Source organism: Zonotrichia leucophrys, chromosome 15, assembly GCF_028769735.1.
Source record: "Zonotrichia leucophrys gambelii isolate GWCS_2022_RI chromosome 15, RI_Zleu_2.0, whole genome shotgun sequence".
NCBI lineage: Eukaryota > Metazoa > Chordata > Aves > Passeriformes > Passerellidae > Zonotrichia > Zonotrichia leucophrys.
The window spans coordinates 12,153,979-12,178,335 of NC_088185.1; the positions used below are offsets into that span (position 1 = coordinate 12,153,979).

Sequence of the window (24,357 nt, forward strand, 5' to 3'; positions counted from 1 at the left end):
GCCAAACAACCACCGGGAAGGGAAAAGGGGGACGGGGGAGATCGGGAATGGAAAAAGGAAGGAAGGAGACGCTTCCCCTCCATCTCAGCGAGAGGCGGATCCGCTCCTCGGGGACTCGGCACATCATTGTCAAGTCGCCTGCCAGAATTCCCTCCCGACAGGGAGAACTTGGAAGCGTCGGGAGAAAATGTCCGCACCCCTCACCCGGGCTTGGGGGCTCAGCGAGCGGGGCAGGGAGCGCGGCGGGACGGGGCAGCGCACACCGGCACAGCCCGGCGCCAGATGTGCCAGATGTGCCCCACAAAGAGCTCCTTTGCCCTCTGCTTTGCCAGTCAGAACCAAAAGCTTTCCAGTCAGAACCAAACCCGGGCAGCAGCAGGACAAGCAGGGCTCGTCCCCTCCGATCCCTGCGGCTGCAGCTCCCGCTGCATTCCCGGCTCATTCTGCGAGGTCCTTGTTGGGCAGAGGGACGGGCAACGATCCGGGGTGACCCCCGTTCTCCCTAAAGGACAGGAGCCAGCCCCAACAGGACATCCCGAGGGCTGGAGTGTCCCCAGCCCGGGCTGGACGGGGGTCTCGCTTCCACCGCAGTGCCCCGGGGACAGTGAGGACACCCTGGGGACAGCCGGGACACCCCAGGGACAGGCAAACAGCGAGGGCAGGACCTGGCAAGGGCCACTCCCCATCCCAGCGCGGGGCTCGGCGGCATCTCTCGCAATCCCCGGTGGGGAGCGGAGGCTCGGGAGCTCCGGGGCTCCGCCGCGTTCAGCACCCGGGACAGCTCAGGCGGGACGGGCGGATCGGCTCCTCCACCCGGGACAACGCCGCTGCCCCGGGACAGTGCCGCCCGCCTCCCGAAACCGCCTTCTCCCGGGAAACGGCATCCCCAGGGGAAAATGCCCATCCCTGGCAGGGTGACATTCTGCGGAATTGTCCCTCTGCCCTCCCCAAAACCGCCCCCGCCAACCCCAGTTCGGTGAACGGCCGCTCCCGCTCGCTGCCCTCCCCGCTCCGATGGCCCCCGGGCAGAGTTCCGCTTGTCCCGGGCTCGCTGCCCGCCTGCCACCCCCGCACTCGGTGCCCTGCCCCTCCTGCCCTCCCTCCGGGCACACCGAGCGCCCTCCCGCTGCCCCATCCCGGGAGGAGCACCGCGCTCCCCGCGGGGCCAGCCGGGCTCGGAGGCGCTGGGGGAACTTTGCGGGTGCGGAGGGACGGGGGGGGGACACCCGCAGCGTGCCCTGGGCTTGGGGAGCGAGTGCGATTCGCGTCTCGGCGGGGCCACCCCGAGCAGCGAGCGCTTCCTCCGGGCACATCCCACGCGTGTCCCCCTCGCTGCGGGCACTGCCGGGGTTGGGGTCCCGCCGCCGCCTCCCCTTCCCCGCTCACGGTGCCCGGAGGATGCGGCGGCGCTCCCGACGGGGCGCACGGTGCCGCAGCCCCGGCAAAGTTTCGCGGAGGAGCGGAGCCCGGTGCGGGGCTGGGGGGCACCTACCGTGCGGCGGAGAGGAGCCGTGCCCGGCCCCGGCCCCGCGGCCGGCCCCGCATCGCTCCCGGCGGCTCGGCACGGACGGAGCCCCGCGCTGGGTTCGGCTGGGCAGGGCTGGCAGCGGGGAGCCAGTCCTCGCTGCGCCCCTTTATCCCAGCATCACCGAAACGAATCCGCTTTGACGTCCAACCAGGGTTTTTATGGGTGTGGAGCGAGCCGGTGCAGCCCTCATTAGGAGACACTCCGCTCTCCAAATCATACATCTTTTATATAACCTCATTTCCAGCGTGGCTTTTCTCCCCCCTCCCTCCCTCCCCTTGCCGGGGAGCATCGCCCACCCCCCCAACTCCCTCACCAATTAAAGAGCTCACAGACACCCCCCGGCCCCCACTTGTTGCTGGAAGCTCCGCGTCACCCCCCGCGGGCCTGACTCAGCCTGCCCGGGGCGGGTGGGGGGCTCTGCGTGCCCCGGGGGGCACCGGAGCGGCTGAGCGGTCCCCAGGTCCCTGCCCAGCCCTGCTGCAGCCCCCACACTCCTGCTCCCAGGCTGGCTATGCTGCAGAAAACCCCGCTCCTCTCCCGGCAGCCCGTGCCCGCTGGTGCCCAGGGCTGACACCTCCATCCCTTCGGGAGCTCCCGGCCCGGCTCCAGGCGGGGCTGGGACATCCCCGAGCCTCAGCTGCCGGAGCTGCCCCTGTGCTGCACACGGGGCAGGGAACAAAGATCTCCTCACCCCACTTCCCCTCCCGACTCTCCACCTGCCCCCAGCGCGGCCCAGAGCGGACCCAGGCTTGACATCAGCCTCCAGCCTTCGCGATTGCGCTCATTCCCATGGCAACAACAAACACACAATTATAGATATATAATATTATATAAACCCAGCGGGCTCTCGGGCAGGGCTCTGGGGTTCACCTGCTCCCAGCCCAGCAGGCAGCTCCCACCGGAGCACACAGAGGTGTCCCGAGCCCGGGGAAGGTGCCCAGCCCGTGGGTGCCTCAGCAGAGGCAGGCAAACAAGGCAGGGCACAGCGGGCGGCTCAATTACAGAACTTCCCACGGCGAAGGAAGGGGAGCGGAGCGGCCCCGCTCCTGCCCGGCTCACCGAGAGCTGTGCAGAGGCGGAGAGGACGGGCAAATGCAGCAGCAGAGCCGGGGCTGCCTCCCCCGTCCCGCCCCTCCTCACCGAGATCGGGCTCTAACACTGTCTGGGGTTAAGGGAAACGTGATTCTGCCTCTCTAGAGCCAGGAGGACTCATCTAAGAGCGAGCTACCCAAGGACATCTGCTCCGGTCCATCAGCCAGGGAGCAGCGGGCACACACCGGTGACAAAGGACTTTGTGACCCAGGCCCGGGCTGGGAAAAGTCCAAACCCTTCTCCTTGCAGGGCTCACGGTTTGGAGCCGTAGAGCTGCAGGGCTCTGTGGGCTGGAGCAGTTTTCCTCGGATAGGGGTGCAGGCAGACGCAGGGCTGGTGGCTGTGATGTCACCTGTTTGAGGGGACTCTGCAGTGCCAAAGCCACCCCGACACACGGCCAGCAGCACCTCCTGCTCCTCCTGCCAGCCGGGCACATCCATCAGAGGCAGCACAGCCCTGATCCGGGGGAGCAGAGCTCCCTGGGACACTCTGGGCTTTGGAAGTGCAGCCCTCCCACCCTGCGGCGGGATCCCAGCCCAGGAACCAGCCCTGGATCCCAGAGCCCTGAACAGATCCCAGGAACAGAGCTCTGAACAGATCCCAGGAACAGAGCTCTGAACAGAGCCCAGAAACAGATCCCGGGAACAGATCCCAGGAACAGAGCTCTGAACAGATCCCAGGAATAGAGCTCTGAACAGAGCCCTGAACAGATCCCAGAGCCCTGAACAGATCCCAGGAACAGAGCCCTGAACAGATCCCAGGAAAGAGCTCTGAACAGATCCCAGGAGCAGAGCCCTGAACAGATCCCGGGAATAGAACTCTGAACAGAGCCCTGAACAGATCCCAGGAACAGAGCTCTGAACAGATCCCAGGAACAGAGCCCTGAACAGAGCCCAGAAACAGATCCCAGGAACAGATCCCAGGAGCAGAGCCCTGAACAGATCCCAGGAACAGAGCTCTGAACAGATCCCAGAGCCCTGAACAGATCCCAGGAACAGATCCCAGAGCCCTGAACAGATCCCAGGAACAGATCCCAGGAGCAGAGCCCTGAACAGATCCCAGGAACAGAGCCCTGAACAGATCCCAGGAGCAGAGCCCTGAACAGATCCCGGGAACAGAGCCCTGAACAGATCCCGGGAACAGAGCTCTGCTCATCCCTGCACCACATTCCCCCGGGGCACGGCAGCACTTCCTTCCCCACGGGAATCTGAGCGGGACCAGCTCGATTTGGGATCACCGGGAGCGCTGCTGCGGCCCGGAAATCCAGCCAGGAGCAGAGTGTCCCTGTGGGAAGGGAGCCTGTGCGTGTCCTGTGCTCCCCCTGCGCCAGGGAGGAGCCCCAGGTCGCCTTTCCCTCCCGCTGGAAGCCGTGAGTCAGCCGGGAAGGCAAGGGAAAGGTTTGGAGGTTCATAAACAACTGAGGAGGCAGAGGGTGGGCTGTGGATGGAGAAGGTGGAGCGAGACCCTCCCCAGCACGGCCGCACCCCTGAGCCCCTTCCCCACCGAGCTCCTGGTGCGACAGCCGAGGCTGCGCCTTCCTGTCCCCAGCAAAAAGCGTCTGGGGACAGCATTTCCCCGCAGGGAACGTGTCCCTGCCATCCTGCTCACCCCAGGGAGCAGCCCCAGCTCTGGAGGAACCCCCCCATTCCCAGCAAGCCTCGTCCATGGAAGTTGCTTTCCCCTTTCCCACAGCTGGGAGCCGATTCAGGCGGCGCTGCCTGGGAAGTTCTCCCCCAAAACTGCTCGGGAGAGGCAAGAGCCGCCTCCCCGCCCCTCTCCGGCTCCCCGTCTCCTCTGGAGGCAGCTCAGCGCCGCTCGCTCCCGGCCATATGCTGCCAGAGGTTAGGGATAGAAACCGAATATAAACCCAGCGCTTAACGCCCAAATTTCCTCCCGCTGCTTCCCCTGCGCTGCTGCCCTTGTCCCTCACCCACCTCTCTTGGAGCTCCCAGCTGGGGGATCCGCCGGGAATGTGCGGCTCAGGATGCTCGGCACTCCCTGAGATCCTCGGGATCACACACACACGGGGATTGCACACACACGGGTCACACACACACACGGATCACACACACAGGGATCACATGCAGGGATCACACACAGGGATCACACAGAGATCACACACACACGGATCACACACACACAGATCACACACACACGGATCACACACAGGGATCACACAGGGATCACACACACACGGATCACACACAGATCACACACGGATCACACACAGATCACACACAGATCACACACAGGGATCACACACAGGGATCACACAGAGATCACACACACACGGATCACACACAGATCACACACATGAATCACACACAGGGATCACACAGAGATCACACACACACAGGGATCACACACACACACACAGGGATCACACACACACAGGGATCACACACACACACGGATCACACACGAATCACACACAGGGATCACACACAGGGATCACACATACAGGGCTCACACACGGATCACACACACGGATCACACAGGGCTCACACACACACAGGGCTCACACACGGATCACACACACAGATCACGCAGGGATCACACACACAACCTCCGCGGCTCGGGACTTACTGGGCTGCTCATTCCCCGCGGCTGGAAACGCGTGCGGAAGGGGATTAGAGCCCGCGGGCTGGAGGAAGGGCTGAACATTTATATTTATACCAAAGCTTTGGGAGCCGCGGAGCGCGCACACCCCGCACACACGCGCAGCAGCCGGGAGCGGGGTCTGCCACTGCCACTGCGGCGATTTGGGACAAATCCCAGGATTGTCCCTGCCCGTGCTCCAGTTTAGAGCGAGCGCCGATGCTGGGCTTTGCCTAGAGGTGGCAGTGAGCCTTCGCTCTTGGCTCTTCCCTTCTGCCGACCCCCGGCACAGCCTGGGAAGTCCCGGAGCTCTGGCGGGATGGGGCAGGGTTGCTGTGGGACAGGAGGGACCCCTCGGAACCCACCCACCCTCTGCTGGATCGGGGGATTCCCTGGCACCGTCCCCTCTGCACGGGACAAAGGCTGGGGCTCATCAAAGCCAGGTTTGATCAAATCCTGAAAACCTGGGAGTTCATGGCCAGGGCAGATCACTTCTAAAACATCCCTGGGCCAGCTCCTCCTTTCCCGTGACAATTTAGGGGAAAACTCTTTGTCTCCCACCTCCAGAAGCTGTCACAGCCCACAGTGACCAGGCAGAGCTGCGACAACACGAAACATCCCAACACAAACCCTGGTAACCAGCAGGACACCTGTAAACCCCACCCAAAGCCACGTTTATGTCCCAGACATCCCTATCCTGGGGTTCAGAGTTGGAAAAAGCTGCTGGAAAGATCCCTTGGGAGCGTTTATGTCCCAGACATCCCCATCTTGGGGGTCAGAGTTGGAAAAAGCTGCTGGAAAGATTCCTTGGGAGCTCCTCTCCTCCTCCTCCTCCTCCTCCTCCTCCTCGGCACGAGGTGGGTGATGAAGGGCGATCTCTCTCTCTCACACGTGGGCACACACGCACGCAGCAAATCTAATAAAAAGATATTAGTCCGAGAGAATTTGGCTCCTGGCGTTCAACTATCTCGAGCTTCATACAGACACCAAAGAAATGAGATTATGGGAGCGCACAAACAAGAAATTCCAGGGGGATGAATTCATGTTTCGCCGCTGTTACAGGGCAGGGAAGGACCTGCCTGTCTTCCCTTGCATTTCTTTTAAAATTCTACTTCAAAATATGAACCCCTTCCCTTCAAAAAGTCACATTTCCCCCAGCCCCAAGCCCTGCCACCTTCCCATCAAAATCCAAATCCCTCTCATTATCATTTTCAGGAAGCATTGAAGGCCTGACAAACACCCCAAAGTTCAAGGACTCCTCGTAAATCCGGGGCGTAATTTAGATTTTACAAAAACCCTGCTTTGAAACCTCTCTGAGCAGCCTGAAAGGGGCTCGAGTCACTCGTGGGTTATTCAGATGCAAACCCTGTTCTGCAGCACAAGGGGCTGAGCTGAGCCATCCCCAGCAGCTGGAGGTTGGGGGCAGATGCTCCAAAGCAGCAGCAGCAGCAGCAGAGCTCCACGGCTCCACTGGAATCAGCGGAATCGAGATCATTAAAGCCAGCTAAAACCAGCCAGCTCCCGGGATTTTGTGCCATCTGAGCCCCTATTTCCAGCCCCGTTCCTTCCCAGCGGGATCAGGCCCCCAAAATGGCACCTTTGAACCTTTAGATCAATTCTTGGAGTAATTACAAAGCAGAAAAATCACTCCTGTGTCACCCTTAAGCACTAAATTTCGAGGTTTAAACTGTTTTTTGGGGTTTTTTTTAACCAAGTGACACATTTCTGAGGGCTGTGTGTTAAAGACTCTTTTGAAAAGCCCCAAATCCCTAATCCGGAGTGAGAAGTTATCGCTGGAGCACCTTGGGGTGGGTGGTGACAAAGGCAGGAAAGGGCCGGGGCTCTGGGTAAATAGGGCCGGGCAGGAGTGGAGCAGCCTGACGAGCCTGATAAGCCAAATCTGCACAGCATTCGCTGCAAAAAAACCGGCACAAAGCAAAGCCAAGAGCGCAGAAACAGCTGCTGCCGACTTCTTCATTTCTAAAGAGGAGCAAGGAGGGGAAAAAATAATATGATAAAAATAATCCAGCGCCAAGCAGCAAAGTGCCTGGGTGCTGGCCTGCAGGGAGAGGCTCCGATTCCCTGCGAGACCCAGACAATAAAATGTATATTTGATTATAAAATAAAATGTATATAAAGTGTATATAACAGGGAATTCGGGCATCCCACCAGGAGGAGGGAGCAGTGAGTAGGGCAAGGTGGGATTTTTGGGATGGAATCTGGAATCTGGATTTATTCCTGGCACGGCTTTAATGGGATGTTGACACTGCTGGAGTTTGAAGGAATTTAAACTTCTCAGCCACCCAAACCACTTTGGGCCAACAAACACTAGCCTGGCCAAGAGAGCTGAGCACCAAGGTCCAGAAGTAGCTTTGGACGTGCCAGGCCCTAAAAAACCTCAATAGGAATAAAAAATTCAATTAAAAAATAAAATAATAATAATATAGAATAAATATATAATAATATACAATATATACTATATAGTATATAAAATATATATTACATATAATGTATTATATATAATAATTAATTAAGCCTTTATAATAATAATTAATTAAACATTTTTGACAAGGTTTAATAAACCTTCCTAAACTATGGAAAGTGAGTGGCTATTTCTCATAATTTTTGATAAAGTTTTAATAAATCTTTTATATTTTTTAAAGTGAGGGGCGTTTCTCACACCGGGATAGTGGAGGGTGGTGGGATGGGATGGGATGGGATGGGATGGGATGGGATGGGATGGGATGGGATGGGCTTTAAGCTCCCTCCATCCCAAACCATTTCATGATCCCACTCTGGGCACCCCCAGATTTCCCTGCTCCCACCGCTTGCTCCGGGATCCTGCCCAGTTTGTGGTGGGAGGAGTTGAAATCCCGGGATATCCTGGTGGGAGGAGGTGAAATCCTGGGATATCCTGGTGGGAGGAGGTGAAATCCTGGGATATCCTGTTTCTCCGTGCCAGGAAAGCCCTGCCTGCTTTGATTTCCAGCTTTCCCTTCACCTTAACGCCCTGCAGTTCTTTGGAATGGCTGATTCCAGGCTGGGTCCTGGGTAAAGCCTGGCCAGGGGGATGGACGGGCTGGACAGACCCAGCCCCACAAGGTTTTCTGGGCCAGTATGGGATAATCAGGAACAGGAGGGAGGAGAGGTGCTCAGGACACCAAGGAGAGCTGGCATCCAAACCACTGATTTTATTTTGATTTTAGTTTATATATTTTATTTTATTTCATTTCATTTTTTATATTTTTTTATTTTTGACGTTTCTTTTTATTTAATTTTTAAAAATTATTTTATTTTATTGTTTGCATTTAATTTTATTTCATTCTATTTTAAAATTTTGTTTATTTTATTTTCCTTGTCTACATTTTATTTTATTTAGTTTAATTTTATTTAATTTTATTCTATTTTAAAATTTTTAATTATTTTATTTCATTTTATTATTTTATTTTATTGTTTACATTTTATTTTATTTCATTTCATTTAGTTTCATTTTATTTCATTTTTATTCTATTTTTAAAATTTTATTTATTTTCTTTTAATTTTTTTAAAAAATTATTTTATTTTATTTTATTTTATTTTATTTTATTTTATTTTATTTTATTTTATTTTATTTTATTTTATTTTATTTTATTTTATTTTATTTTATTTTATTTTTAGCATTGCTATTTTCCCCTCCTCATCCCAGGGTGTTTTGCAGCAGGAGCAGCTGATGGGCTGGAAAAAGCTGGGATGAGAGTTGGGAGCAGGAGGTGCCCATCCATGCAGCCCAAGGGAGGGATTGAAGGTTAAAACCACAGAAAACAGGAAAAACAACCTCACCAAGAGCCAGGCCACCTTGGACCAGCAAAGCACTGCCCATGAAAGGCTGGAAAAAACCAATTCCTCCCCAATTCCCACAAAAAAAAAAAATGGGGAATAAAGGCACAGAAAAAACAGGGTTTGCAGCACCCTCAGGGCCAAATTTCAAAGGGAAAAGTAAAAACACCCAAATATTTTTCTTTTCTTTTCTCACCTGGATGAGAGACAGGGCCCAGGGGTTTCCAGGACCACCAGGAATTTCTGGAAAACTCTCACCCCAGTGGAGCAGCACAGGCAGAGGAACTTTGGGCAAACCAAAGGCTTCTGTTTGCCACAGACAGAAAAAATCAGAGCAAGAAGGGCCAGGAGGAAAAGCAACAAACCCTGAACACAAACAGGATCAAGCAAGGAAAGAGCTGATACAAAATACTGCATTTCTCCCTGCCTGGAGCATTCCCAACCCCACTCTGCTCCCCAGAGAGGCTTCTCAATCTGGGGTGAAAAGAGAGAAATTTGGGGAGTGTGGGGACACCTGAAGGCTGAGAGGGGAGGGAGAGGATGGCAGAGCTGGGATGGCACTGGGGCACTGCTGGGAGCTGGGCTGAGACTGCCACGGAAATGGAGCCAGCCCTGGGTACAGCACAGGAGGGACCTGGAGCTGCTGGGGAGAGCCCAGAGGAGGCACCAGAGATGCTGCAAGGGCTGGAGCCAGGCTGGGAGAGCTGGGGGTGCTCACCTGGAGAGGAGAAGGCTCCAGGGAGAGCTCAGAGCCCCTTGCAGGGCCTGAAGGGGCTCCAGGAGAGCTGGAGAGGGACTGGGGACAAGGGATGGAGGGACAGCACACAGGGAATGGCTCCCAGTGCCAGAGGGCAGGGATGGATGGGATATTGGGAATTGGGAATTGTTCCCTGGCAGGGTGGGCAGGCCCTGGCACAGGGTGCCCATCCTGGATCCCTGGCAGTGCCCAAGGCCAGGCTGGACATTGGGGCTGGAGCAGCCTGGGACAGTGGGAGGTGTCACTACCATAGTAGGGTGGAATGGGATGGGATTTAAGGGCCTGATGAACTCTGAGCAGATCCCAGTCCCTGCAGGAGTTTTCACCTGAATCCCACTGTTTGCCCATTCTCCTCTGCCCGGCTTCACCCCAGTGCCAAAAGTGTCCCAGGACAGGATCAGAGCTGCCCCAGCCCAGGGTGATGATCACACATCAGGAAGTTCTCACTGCTCCATTCTGCAGCTACAAATCAGAATAAACCCCTTTGGACACCATGGTGTAATTCCCCTCTCCCACAAGGAGATCACCCCCTCTCCAGAGCCTGTTTTCCCCTCACAGCTCCTTCCTTATCAGGACCCAGAACATCCCTCTGGCTGTCCAGGACATCCAGGACCCCTGCCAGGGGGCTCAGGGACCCTGGCACAGAGCCCAAAACACCTGTGGGTTTGATTATGACCCATGGAGTAAATTACCAACCTTAGATGAAGATCAGCAAGCCACAACAGTTTAGGTAGAATAACAGTGAAGTTATCACGGGGTGGAAAAGTAGATTTTGGGGTTTTGATATGGGGGTTCAGGAGGCAAGATGGAGGGAACTGGGTGTGTCCAGCCTTTCTCCTTCTTCTTCTTGGCCTCCATCTCCTGCTGTGATGTTGGCACTCACAGATTGGTTTAGAGTAGAAGCTCACTGTCTAACACAGGTGATAGGTATTGGGAAGGAATTGTAAACATTGTACATGTAGTTTTTAGTATAAAGACATAACACTGCCCTGGGGCAGGCAGAGTGCCTGGAACTGTCCTGCTGGATGGACCTCGGCAGGGCAGGAGAAAATTTTCTATAGATAAGAAACAATGAACAACCTTGAGAGCGAGAAATGGAGAGCCCTGACTCCTTCTTGGAGCACCAGGCTGGGAAAAGAGACTTTCTAACTTTTCTTGGGGTCACTCTGACCAGCTTAAATCTCTCCTGAAGAAGTCTCTCCCACTTTCTCCAGGTTTTGGAATGCTGTAACCACCTCAGAGGTGTTTTTCTTGTTCAGGGCCGCCTCTGGCTCTGAGCTGCTGTCCCAGGTGCAGGAATGAGCCACAAGAGCCAGAGCTCTGCAAACCAGGGAGAGCAGCCTGAGCCAGGCTCCCCCTCCTCTTCTTCTTTCTCTCTCTTTATTTTTCCTCCTCTCCCCGAGCTCCTATTCCCAGTGGCCAGGAACATTTAGTCTGGCCGGGAAAAGGAAATCTCATTACAGAATTACGGTTCATTTAGCAGGTCCCACTGGAAGCCCTGCAATAACCACTGCCTTCCTAACAGGATTAGCCAGTGTCTGAACCTCCCGCTCTCCCTGCAGCCACCTCCCTGCCCAAAAACCCCAAAAACCCCCAAAAAACCCAAGAAAACCACAAACAGCCACGGAAAACTGGGATTCAGGTGGGTGCAGGGAGGGCAAGATAGAGGGGAGCTGAAGGTGGAGAATTTGTTGGTGTGAGGGTGGGTGCTGCTGGCAGAGGTTTGAACAGGTTATCCCAGATTTATCCCACAGTTATCCCAAATTATCCCGGAATTCCTCCAGAATTATTCCAGTGTTATTACAGATTATTCCAGATTTATCCCATAGTTATCTCAGGTTATCCCACAGTTATCCCAGAGTTGACCCAGAGTTATCTCAGATTTATCCCACACTTATTCCACAGTTATTCTAGATTTATCCCAGATTATCCCAGAGTTATTCCAGATTTATCTCACAGTTATCCCACACTAATCCCAGTTATCCAGATTTATCCCAGATTATCCCAGTTACCCCAGAGTTATCTCAGAGTTATCCAGATTTATCCCAGAGTTATTCCAGAGTTATCCCAGAGGTATCCCAGAGTTACTCCAGATTTATCCGATTTATCCCACAGTTATCCAGATTTATCCCAGAGTTACCCCACAGTTATCCTACAGTTATTCCAGATTTATCCAAGTTGTTCCAGACTTACCCCAGATTTATCCCAGAATTGTCCCAGAATTATCCCAGAATTATCCCAGATTTATCCCAGATTATCCCAGAGTTATCTGAGAGTTATCCCACAGTTATTCCAGACTTATCCCAGATTTATCCCAGACTTATCCCAGAGTTACCCCAGAGTTATCCCACAGTTATTCCAGAGTTATCCAAATTATTCCAGACTTATCCCAGAGTTATTCCAGACTTATCCCACAGTTATTGCACAGTTATCCCAGATTTATCCCAGGTTTATTTCAGATTTATCCCATCTTGCAAATCCCACTTTTCTGTCTTGGCCTCTCCCAAGCTGCCCATTCTCCCCAGAGGTGGGAATTGGGGATGTTGATGTTGGAAGCACCAGGGACACCCTGGATTACCCAAATCCTGCTGGGAATTCCCTGCCTGCTGCTCCCAAAGCAGGATCCAGATGCTCCTGGAAGCTGCTTCAGCTCCTCCTGGCATCAATTTGGGAGTCTACACAGTTTTTGTTTGGAAACTACAACACAATTCCTGGGATCTGCTCTTGTTATGAGGGTGGGAAAATATAAACCAGAGGAGAAGGTGAAGGAAAAAGCCAAATTTTGTGGGGCCAGCAGAACATCCCAGCCCAGGCTGAAATGCCTCTGCTCTTCCCATCCCTGTCCCCACTCAGAGCCAGGAAAATGGGGTTAAAGAGCAATAAATTGGGTGTAGAGCTCATGAAACCATCCCTGCTTTGGGTTTTCCTGCTCTCTGCACCCTCCTTCCCACAATTTTCACTCCAGGCTGGTGCGGCCAAACCCAGGAGAAATGTTCTCCTACAGCAGCTGCTGGCAGTGTCTGAGCAGCAGGAACATGGAAATGTTCTCCAGGAGCAGCAGGAACAGGGAAATGTTCCCTCCAGGTGTTCTCTAGGAAAGTCTCCAGCCCAGAGCAGGATTTGCCTGGATTTCCTGCCCTCAGAGCAGGGAGAGGTTTCATCAATAGGAATTGGGATATTCCTAATTAAAACAGGACATTTTTGCACCAAGTTTGCCAGGACTGGGCTCTCATCACTCTGCTTTACTCCATCCCAACGCTCCTCATCCTCACTCCTTCTCTCCTCTGCTCACTACCCCAACTCTCATGGAAAAAGGGGAATTATTTCACCCTCACTTTATCCTAAAGCACTCCCCACCCTGCCCTTGAGGGGCCCACACTGTCAGGTGAGGAAATAATTAATGCACACGTTAATTAAAAACTGTGAGGGTGTTCAAGGATTGCTGCTGACTGCAAAAATGCATCCAAAGAGATTTGTGAACAGGATCTGATCCCCCAAATCTGCCTCAGCACACTCAGAGTATGATCTAGCTATTCTTATTCTTATTCTATTCTTATTCTTATTCCAATTATAATAATTATTATTTCTACAATAAATTATATATATACAAATAGAATGTAATAACAATAAAAATATAATGAACATAATAGATATATGAAATATACAAAAATATAAAATATATAAAATAAAATTTATAGAAATAAAATGCATTAATATTTATTATATATTCTAATACATAATATATTAAAATATTATAAAGTGTACATTAATGTGTATTCTATATTCTATATTCTATATTCTATATTCTATATACATATTTTATATTTTATATATAGAAAATATAAATTTATATATATTATATTTTTATACAAGTATAGATATATACAGATATATTTTTAAAATGTGTATATATATAATATAAAGCAAGGGGTGGTCGTATTTTGGGGTAAGTAACTCTAGCATGGAGGGAGGTGTTAATTACAATTAGAACCAAATATATGTATTTATTATATATTCTAATATATATAACCTTAAAATATATATTATTCTATATATTTATATTTTATATTATTATAATATTATATCTATAATTAATATATTCTATATATTATTATCTATATATATTTTATAATATATATAGATAATAGTTTATAATTTATATATATTATATTTTTTATACAAGTATAGATATATATAGATATATTTTCTATATATCTATAATATAAAGCAAGGAGTGGTCATACTTTTGGGGTAGGTAAGTCTGGCATGGAGGGAGGTGTTAATTGCAATTAGAACCAAATATATATATATTATATATTCTAATATATATAATCTTAAAATATATTATATATTAATGTATATTTTATTATTTATATATAAAATAGACAACTAATTTTTATAAATTTTAATGTTTATATATATGTATGATATACTATATATATGATATTTTATATATAAATATAAGATGTATATAGATATGAGAGTTTATTATATATATATATATAATCTATAATATAGAGCAAGGGGTAGTCATATTTTTGGGGTAGCTAACTCTGGCATGGAGGGAGGTGTTAACTACAATTCGAACCAAATTCAGCCCTGCAGAGTTCACTTATGATATGAGAGTTGCCCTGAGGTTTATCAGCTCCAAGGTCCCACCAAATTCCCCTCTGTGCAGGGATTCCAGAGCCCATCCTGGTGTCCCCACCCTGCTTCCCTCAGGAATGTTTCAGGTTGTGTTTGTGGGGAACCCCATGGAATTTTGGGGATGCCAACCCAGCGAGCAGCAACTCCATTTCCCCCTGGAATTTCTGCGCCACTCAAACCTCTGCTAAAATGTGAATTTATTCCCTGCTTTTCCCAGCCCCGCAGCTCGGTGTTTGCTCCCACCTGGATGCTGGGAAGGAGCCGGGGATGCTGAGACGCCTCATTAGGAGGGAATGAAAGGCCGGGCTGGGTTGTTTTTCTCAGGCTGAGCCCTGCAGCTCCCACGCTGTTCCAGCAGAGGTTCTGCAGCGCTAACGAGGCTCTGCCCGGAGCTGCGGGGTGTGGTGGGCAGGGGTTAAATGCTGGGGGCAGCAAAAGGAGCCTTGGTGCCCACGGGGTGCCAGGGCAAGGATCTCAGCAGGGCAAACCTGCGGTGAAAATTGTGGGAAGAGAGGAGGGAGAAGCAGAGAGCAGGGAAAGTTTCTCTCATGAACACTCAGGAATTCAGATTGCAGCATCTCCTGAAGCCAAGAGCTGGGGCCAAAAGCGGTTTCTGGAGCTCAGGGGTTGGGATTGTCCTGCCAGGAGGGTGCACAGCCCTGCTGTCACAGACATCTTTTATGGAAAATCCTTTCCTTAGGATTTTTCCTCCTGAGAAGCTGCGAGGCCTCAGGAACAAAATGTAAACATTGATTATCTGCTGCTGTGGAATGCAACAGGTGCATCTGTGATTGGTCTCATGTGATTGTTTCTAATTAATGGCCAATCACAGTCAGCTGGCTCGGACACAGAGCTGAGCCACAAACCTTTGTTATCATTCTTTCCTATTCTATTCTTAGCCAGCCTTCTGATGAAACCCTTTCTTCTATTCTTTTAGTATAGTTTTAATGTAATATCTATCATAAAATAATAAATCAGCCTTCTGAAACATGGAGTCAGATCCTCATCTCTTCCCCATCCGAGAACTCCCTGTGACCACTGTCACACCCTGCTCCAACCCCTCCGGCACAGAGGGATCCTCTGGGATCCTCAGCTGCCTCCAGCTGGAAGGAAAAGTCACAATATCATCCTTATTTTCATTTTAAACCAGGGTCATTGTTGACCTTGATGCCCCCAGGGTGGGCACAGCCTGGCCAGGGAGGGTTGGCAGCATCCAGGATGGGGCAGCACCTGCACAACCAGGTGATGTCTCCCTGTCCCTCTGTCCAAAAATGTTGGGATATTGGTACACTATCAGCTGATGAACTTTGGATCTGGAGATTGGATAACAGGATGCCTTGGCATCCTGGAACTTTGAAGACTGCAAGAAGATTCAATCAGACAGGTTTACCAGAAAAAGAAAATTTCATTAAACTCTGCAAGCAAGAGATGTTGTAATATGCATAAGTTTGTGGACGTGATTTTAACCTAATCCTTGTAGTAAACATTACTACAAGGATTAGATTAACATTACTACAAAACTTTAGTCTTCCTAAAACAGCAGATAAGCATTGGTAGTCTCTGACCCATCTGTCTGAGCCCTGCCACAGATCCAGCACAAGGATCTCATCCCTCAGGACAGGAATCCCTGTTGTGCCCCTCACCCTGGCTTTGGGGAGGGTTTTTATCCCCTTTTCCCTGAGCTGGCACAGAGCTGTGGGTGCCCTGCCTCCCCTGAGCACCATCCCCTGCCCTGGACAGGAATGTCACTGGGAGAACTGGGAATGAACCCATCCCACCTTTGGGATGTCACTGGGAGAACTGGGAATGAACACATCCCTCCTTTGGGATGTCACTGGGAGAACTGGGAATGAACAAATCCCACCTTTGGGATGTCACTGGGAGAACTGGGAATGAATCAATCCTACCTTTGAGATGTCACTGGGAGAACTGGGAATGAACCAATCCCACCCTTGGGATGTCACTGGGAATGAACACATCCCTCCTTTGGGATGTCACTGGGAGAACTGGGAATGAACAAATCCCACCTTTGGGATGTCACTGGGAGAACTGGGAATGAACCCATCCCACCTTTGGGATGTCACTGGAGGACTGGGAATGAACCATCCCACCTTTGGGATGTCACTGGGAATGAACCCATCCCACCTTTGGGATGTCACTGGGAGAACTGGGAATGAACACATCCCTCCTTTGGGATGTCACTGGGAATGAACCAATCCCACCTTTGGGATGTCACTGGGAGAACTGGGAATGAACACATCCCACCTTTGGGATGTCACTGGGAGAACTGGGAATGAACACATCCCTCTTTTGGGATGTCACTGGGAGAACTGGGAATGAATCAATCCTACCTTTGGGATGTCACTGGGAGGACTGGGAATGAACAAATCCCACCTTTGGGATGTCACTGGGAGGACTGGGAATGAACAAATCCCACCTTTGGGATGTCACTGGGAGAACTGGGAATGAACACATCCCTCCTTTGGGATGTCACTGGGAGAACTGGGAATGAACACATCCCTCCTTTGGGATGTCACTGGGAATGAACCAATCCCACCTTTGGGATGTCACTGGGAGAACTGGGAATGAACACATCCCACCTTTGGGATGTCACTGGGAGAACTGGGAATGAACACATCCCTCCTTTGGGATGTCACTGGGAATGAACACATCCCACCTTTGGGATGTCACTGGGAGAACTGGGAATGAACACATCCCTCCTTTGGGATGTCACTGGGAGAACTGGGAATGAATTAATTCCACCTTTGGGATGTCACTGGGAGAACTGGGAATGAATTAATTCCACCTTTGGGATGTCACTGGGAGAACTGGGAATGAATCAATCCTACCTTTGAGATGTCACTGGGAGAACTGGGAATGAACCAATCCCACCCTTGGGATGTCACTGGGAGAACTGGGAATGAACCCATCCCACCTTCGGGATGTCACTGGGAGAACTGGGAATGAACACATCCCTCCTTTGGGATGTCACTGGGAGAACTGGGAATGAACAAATCCCACCTTTGGGATGTCACTGGGAGATTGTCACTGGGAATTCTCACATCCCACCTTTCAGCAGGGCACAACAACCATGGTGGAGAGCAGGGCCTGATACCCAAAGTGTCCCTGCAGCTTCTTCCCCAGCCCTTTCCCTCTCTCCTTGTTTGTTTATTTGGCCATCCAAGTCTCCAGCAGCAGCAACGGGGTCTGGCAACCCAAAACTTCCCCTGGGGAAGAAGTTCTGGCATCCAGCAGCCAAGTCAGGAGACTCTGGAAAGTTGCTCCGAGCCTGTCTCATCTCAGGGCTTGACATATCACTGCTGTCCATTTCCCTTCCCAAGGAAATCTGATTTGTTCCAAAGTTTATAGTTTCAGTGACCTAATCCCAGCATAGTTGTTCCTGTTTCCCTTTAATTTACTGCTGCAGCTTGTATTAATTGATGGATTGCAGAGGGTTTGAGCCAAGCTAATTGTTTTAGGAAAAAAAAAAAAAAAAAAAAAAAAAAAAAAAGGAGAAGGAAAGGGAGATGTGAGGTCCCTTAGTGGATTATGGAGGGATTCAGAGGGGGAAGCAGCAGCCACCAGGAAAAAGCTCCAAACAGAAGAAACTCTGCAGTGGGGGGGGTTCTCCAGCCGTGCTCCTGCAGCCAACAATAATTGTCCTGGGATGACCCTGGAGTGGAGAGCAGGGCTGGGATGGTCCCTGTGCTTCACCCCGTGCTCTGAGGAGCTGCTCCTGCCCCTGGGGGATGCTGGGGACCAGGGAAGCCCAGGGAAAAGGGAAATGTCATCACCCATCGTCCAGCAGGGATGCACAGGCTGCTCTGGGGAGGGGATGGGGCAAATCCTGCTGGAGGATCCCACCTGGGATGGATGTGGGAGCTGCTAGCAGGGATTTCTCAGGTGTAAATCATGGCCAGTGGCCCTGATCTGATCCCAGGAGAAGGGAGGAGCTCTGTGGATCAGGAACAGCAGCTCAGGCTGTGAGAGCTCACTTTGGCAAGGCCTTGACAGCCCTGTGGTAGCAGAGAATGGAATCATGGAATGGTTTGGGTTGGAAAGGACATAAAGCCCATCTCATTCCTGCCCTGCCATGGTAGGGACACCTTCCACCATCCCAGGCTGCTCCAAGCCCTGTCCAACCTGGCCTTGGACATTCCAGGGATGGAGCAGCCCCGCCTCACCATCCTCATCCCAAAAACATCTTCCTTGTATCTCATCCAAATCAACCCTGCCCCAGTTCAGCACTGGGAGTTAGGAGTTGGATTCAACCCCATGGATGGAGCAATCCTAGAGGATTTGGGATCTCCTCTGCCCTCCCTCATTTCCCTGCCCCCATCCCCTCCACCCCTCTCCAGCTCCCCCAGGAGAACCAAAGCAGGAGCAAACCCAGAACCTCTTTTAGCAGGAAATCCTTTTGGAGTTGGGGGTCCAAGGAGGGGACACCCCCGAGGAAATCCCAGCTCCCAGGACCCCCAACACCCCCCTGAACCACAGCACCACCAAAGCACTGAAGTTTTCCAGGCCAGGAACTCTCTCCTTGCTGTTTCCCTGGCCAAACCCCCCTTTCCCATAAATCAGCCCGGGCTCTTTCAGCACGGCTCTCTCTCTCGCAGAGAGGTTGATTTATTCAGGAGCAACACAGGGAGTTTCCAGATTCACACTAATTGCTTTCCCAAATTACTTAATAGTTGAAATTGCAGCCCTCTCTTTGGAAATCATCTCAGACAGCTCAATAAAAAACTATCAGCGGAGAGACAACTGCAAATTGATAAAGTCTTTGAGACGAGGCTAATATCATTGTTGTCTGGCAAATTTATTCGTCTGAAACCCGAACGAGGAGGATAAACAGCCTCGCTGGGCGAGGAGGACACCGCCCGCTCCCGAGCTGCTCAATTCTCCCTTCCAGAACGGCTCTGATGACTCGGGGAGAGCAGCAGCGCTGCCGAAACCAGGCAGGCACAGCCAATAAATCCCTCCAGCCCTCCCCTGGCCGAGGAGAAACAGAATTTAAAATAAATGTAATAATAATTATAATAAGAATAACAACAACAAGAGGAGGGCTTGTGCGGGTTCTGGCGGGAGGCAGGGGCTGCTGCTCCCCTCGGGCTGTGGATCCAGAGCTGGCTGCTGGCCACAGAGCTCCTGCGGGCTTGGAATTGTCACCCAGGAGGGAAGGGGAAAACTTGGTTCATTTTGGCCGCTTCCCAATTTCCTGGCTGCTCCGGGGGAGGGAGGGAGGGCAGGGAATGCAAGGGGAGAGCCGGCGGTGTGGGGGGATCCCGGTGGGGCACGGCCAAGAGAGTGGGAGCCCAGGAAGAGTCAGGGGTGTTTTGGGGGGCGCTGAGCAGGGTGGGCACGCTGGGAGCATCACTGCAGTGCCAGGTTTTGGGGCTCGCCCGTTTTGGAAGCATATCTTCTGCCATGCAAAGTTTTGGGGCTCTCCCATTTTGGGAGTATCTCTGCCAAGTTTTAAGGTTCTCCCATTTTTGGGGCATCACTGCCGTGCAAGGTTTTGGGGTTCTCCCATTTTGGGGGCATCACTGCTGTGCAAGGTGTTGGAGCTCCCCAATTTTGGGAGCATCTCCTCTGATGTGTAAGGTTTTGGGGTTCCCCCATTTTGGGACCACCACTTCTTCTGTGCAAGGTTTTTGGGCTCGCCCATTCTGGGAACATCTCTGCTGTGCAAGGTTTTGGGGCTTCCCCATTTTGGGAGCATAACCTCTGCTGTGCTAGGTTTTAGGGTGTGTGGCCCCTATTTTGGGGGGCATCACTGCCATGCAAGGTTTTGGGGCTCCCCAGTTTTGGAAACATATCTTCTGCCATGCCGGGTTTGGGGTTGTCCCATTTTGGGAGCATCTCCTCTGCCAGGTTTTGGGGTTCTCCCATTTTGGGGGCATCACTGCCATGCAAGGTTTTAGGGTTCTCCTGTTTTTGGAACATCTTCTCTGCTGTGCAAGGTTTTAGGGTTCCCCCATTTCAGAAGCATCATTGCCATGCCAGATTTTGGGGTTCCCCTATTTTGGGGGCATCACTGCCGTGCAAGGTTTTGGGTTCTCCCAATTTGGGAGTATCTCCTCTGCAGGTTTTGGGGCTGCCTCATTTTGGGAACATCACTGCCATGCAAGGTTTGAGGCTCTCTCATTCTGGGAGCATCTCCTCTGCTGTGCAAGGTTTGGGGTTCCCCCATTTTGGGAGCATCTCCTCTGATGTGTAAGATTTTGGGGTTCCCCCATTTTGGGAATATCACCTCTACCATGACAGGTTTTGGGGCTCCCTCATTTGGGAACATCACTGCCGTGCAAAGTTTTGGGTCTCTCCCATTTTGGGAGCACCTACTCTGCCATGCAGGGTTTGGGGTTCCTGCATTTTAGGACCATCACTGCCGTGCAAGGCTTTGGGGTTCTACCATTTTGGGAACATCATCTCTGCCATACAGGGTTTGGGGCTCCCCCATTTTGGGAACACCTCCTCTGCCCTGTGATTTTGGGGCAGTCTGGTGCCAGGAGGGTCCTCAGGCTCCCCATTCTGGGCTGACCCCACACACTGACAGTGACAGCCGCCCCTGTCCCACCCAGGGCACAGCCCCTGCCCTCTCAGACCCCAAAAGCTGCTCCTTTCCTCTGCTTTTAAATCCATTTCTGCAAGGTTTGGCAGGAGGGGGGTGGGGGAACAGGGTCACTGTCACCACTGACTGATGGGCAGCGCTCCAGACCCACAAAGTTCCTCCTCTCCATCCTCAGCTTGGAGCATCACACCAGGAACAGCAACCAGAAACCCCTCTGGGCTGGGCACGGGGCTCAAACGCAAAACACTCAATGCAGAGACCCCAAAACCGCCCAGTTTTCCCCCAGAGAGCAGCGTGGCAGCGAGAGGGTTACGAGGAGCCGCTGCCCAGCACGGTGCCAGGAGCCACAGGGATCTGAGAGCCAGCCCGGCCGATGGCTGCCATCTGCTCCTGGCACCTCGTGTCACTGCTGGAGCCTGGCAGCGGGGGGAAAACCATCCCAGAGCCCCAAAGGCAGCTCCAAAGCAGCCCCAAAGGCACCCCCAAAGCGGCCCCAGTGCAGCCCCAAATGTGGCCCCGAAGGCGGCCCCAGCCCCCCGAGCCCTCCCAGGGGAGCGGCACAGGGAGCACGGAGATGCCACAAGAGCTGGGGGGACACTCAGGGACACATCCCAGCTGCTGGAGCCCTCTGGGCTCTTTGAAGAGCTGTGAGAGCCCCACAGCCACGGCCGTGTCCCCCCGTCCTTTGTGGGGTGGCCGGGGACAGGGAAACAGGGGGAGGGTGCGGCGGAGCCTGTGGGGTCCCCACGAAGCTTTTCCTCACTCCTGGCACCCAAAGGTGCCCCAAAAGCAACAATTCCTGCAGAAAGCCCAGCCCCCAGCCGTGCCCCCGTGTCCCGAGGAGCTGAGGTGGCAGTGCCACCTTAAAGGGCACTCGCTGCCACCCGCGGTGCCCTTCCCTTTGATGGCACAGGGAAGAGCGGCTCGGAGATGCATCCCCATCCCCATCCCTGCGGGAAGGCGTGCAAGGGAGGCAGAGCGGGCGATGGAAGCGGGGAATGGGCAGAGCCCCGGCCCGGTGACCTCGGAGCCGCGGGGATGGGAGAGCGGCCGCGTTTCCTGACCCACATCCCAACCCCCCCTCGGGGCTCCGGGCAAAGAAAAACCCTTTAAAAATAAATAAATAAAAAGTCTCATTCATCATTCAGCCTCTGTTTGTTTTCTGCACTCCGCTAAGCTCAAACAAGCAAAACAGATTAGCTGGGCTCATTTGTTTCCTACTTAATTACACCTCTTCGGTGCTGATGTAATATTTCAAGATTTGGGTTGCTAAGGCTGAAAATCCACCTGCCCCCCTCCCACACCCACCTTGGCTTTTCATTCCCATCATGAAAAAGCCCAGATGGAGAATATTTTTTTTCCGAAAAAACTCCTAATTATTGAGGAATTCAAGGCTCTGAATGCAGAAGCTGCCAGCGAGCGCTCAGGTTGTCAGAAGCAGATGGACGCCAGCTCCAGCTTTTGATCACAGCCTCGGAACCCCTCCCCAAAAAAACAGCGGCAAGGGGGGGAAGGACCCCGCATCTGCAGCCGCACACGGCCGCGGATAACTTTAGTCATCCCCCCTCCCTTCTCCAGGATTGCTTTGGCATCAATAGGACTTCCCAGGAAGCCGGAGCAGCTGCGGTGCCGACGCAGTTTGCAGGATGAGCTGGGAGCTGGAGGAAGGAGCGCACGCCTCCCCGCAGGAGATGCTTCCCTTCCCTTCCCATCCCTTCTTTTCGGGTGTTTTTCCTTCCCCACACCTGCCCCAAATCTGCCGTGCTGTGCCCAGGGCAGGGCCCATGCACGCAGGAGAAGCTGGAGGTGCCCAGGTGGAGAAAGGCGCACCTGGAACGGGTTTTTAGGGCTGTCACCACCCTAAAATGATCCCGCAGAGCCCCCAGCCAGGAGGGCGCTGCCGACACCCCCAGCCCACCCCTCCAAAGGTGTGTCCGAGGCGAGCAACAAGCGGAGCCGGGAGATCGGGAGCGATATCCCAACAGACCCCACCGCTCCCATCCCGAACAAAACACTCCTGGAAAAACACCACAACTCCCGCTTGGACATTGGCAGCCGCCCCGAGCCACCTCCCCGGAGTGTCCCCTCGGTCCCCAGCCTTACTTGGGTCCGGAGGGAGGCGCCGAGAGGCCCCCGGGCAGCGCCCCCCGCTCGCCCCCGCCGCAGCCCCGGGCTCCGGGCTCCGAAAGGAAGAGCGAACAAAAGGCACGAACCGAGGCCATGGCTCGTCCGGAGGCAGGGGCCGGCCGGAGCCGGGGAAGGAGGCGCTGGGCAGCGGCAGGAAAAGGGCTCAGGCGGCGCTGGAGCTGCGGGAGGGCTGCGTGAGCCGTGCCCAGCCGCCTGCGTGCCGCCCTTGCCACGGTGGCATTGCCCCTCGGCTGTGCCCCCGTCCCCGGACCCACCGTGCTCATGCAGCGCATCCCCTGTGGCTCGGCAGGGCTGGCACGGTGGGGATCGCTGCCGGTGGTTTTGGGATGACGGGAATGCCCCCCGGGCACCTGGCACGGCCACGGGGGTGACGGAGGAGTTGGGTTATTCAGTAACTTTTAATCTCTCCCGGCTGGAAGCTGCTGCACGCCTGCCTAAGCACGGCTGGGAGCGAATTTTGGGTGCTCAGGGGGACTCTGTCTCACCAGGTGGGGTTGGGAAGGAGGATGAGGATGGGAGAAGCTCTGGGCTTGAATTCCAAGCACCCAACTCAAGGGAAAGGCAGGGAGAGCCCTGCAGCTCTTCAGGGCCACGGGGGACCGACTTTTCCTTTCCCTTCCCTTCCCTTTCCTTTCCCTAAAATGCATTTCCCAAAGGTGCAGAGTAGGGAAATAGCATTTCCACCCCCCAGCACGGCTCTTTCTGCCCTAAACCAAATGAATTTTATCCATCCGTAAGGAAAAGCTGATTTTTTAACCAGGCAAGGAGCTGCTGTCCTTGGCGTGCAGTGGGGTTTTGTTTGAGGTCGATCGGAGATAACGGAGCTCTCCGGGCCTTTGGAAGGGTTTTCCATTGATTTTTTCTCAGCTCCAAAGGGAGGCAGAGCAGAAAGGCACATCCAGGCTCCTCAGCACAAGCTCAGCCCCTGCGTGCTGCAAAGTCAGGCATGCCTGGGCAATTAGGAGGCATCCAAGGGCTGCTGCATTAATTAAAGGAGTCCTTGGAGATTAAATCATTGCCAGGGACCTGTTGTCCCTCTCCCCTCTAACTCTCCCATCCAGCAGGACAAGCTGCACCTCAATCCCATGTCAGGTTCTGCTCCAAAGCCCCTGAACACCCCCAGAAACAATTTCCTTCTTTAAATTGAAGAGGTTTTAACCCCAATGAGAGCCCTGAGCAGGGAGAAATGAGCTTGACCTGCCT

At 52.8% G+C, this 24,357-nt stretch overlaps 1 protein-coding gene across 4 annotated transcripts in view; it reads right to left on the reverse strand.

Moving 5' to 3' along the window:
* NOS1 (nitric oxide synthase 1) overlaps nucleotides 1–23,227 on the reverse strand; it is an 86,625-nt gene extending 63,398 nt beyond the window's left edge. Inside the window, exon 1 of one of the 4 annotated variants that reach the window (XM_064726692.1) lies at nucleotides 23,110–23,227. The gene's annotated coding sequence lies outside the window, so the exon portion shown is untranslated. Of the gene's footprint in view, nucleotides 1–1,492; nucleotides 1,662–4,554; nucleotides 4,746–5,206; nucleotides 5,284–23,109 lie in introns of those variants that run through there. The other 3 variants (XM_064726693.1, XM_064726691.1, XM_064726690.1) reach the window with 3 other exon arrangements.
* Between the last annotated feature and the right edge of the window lie 1,130 nt (nucleotides 23,228–24,357).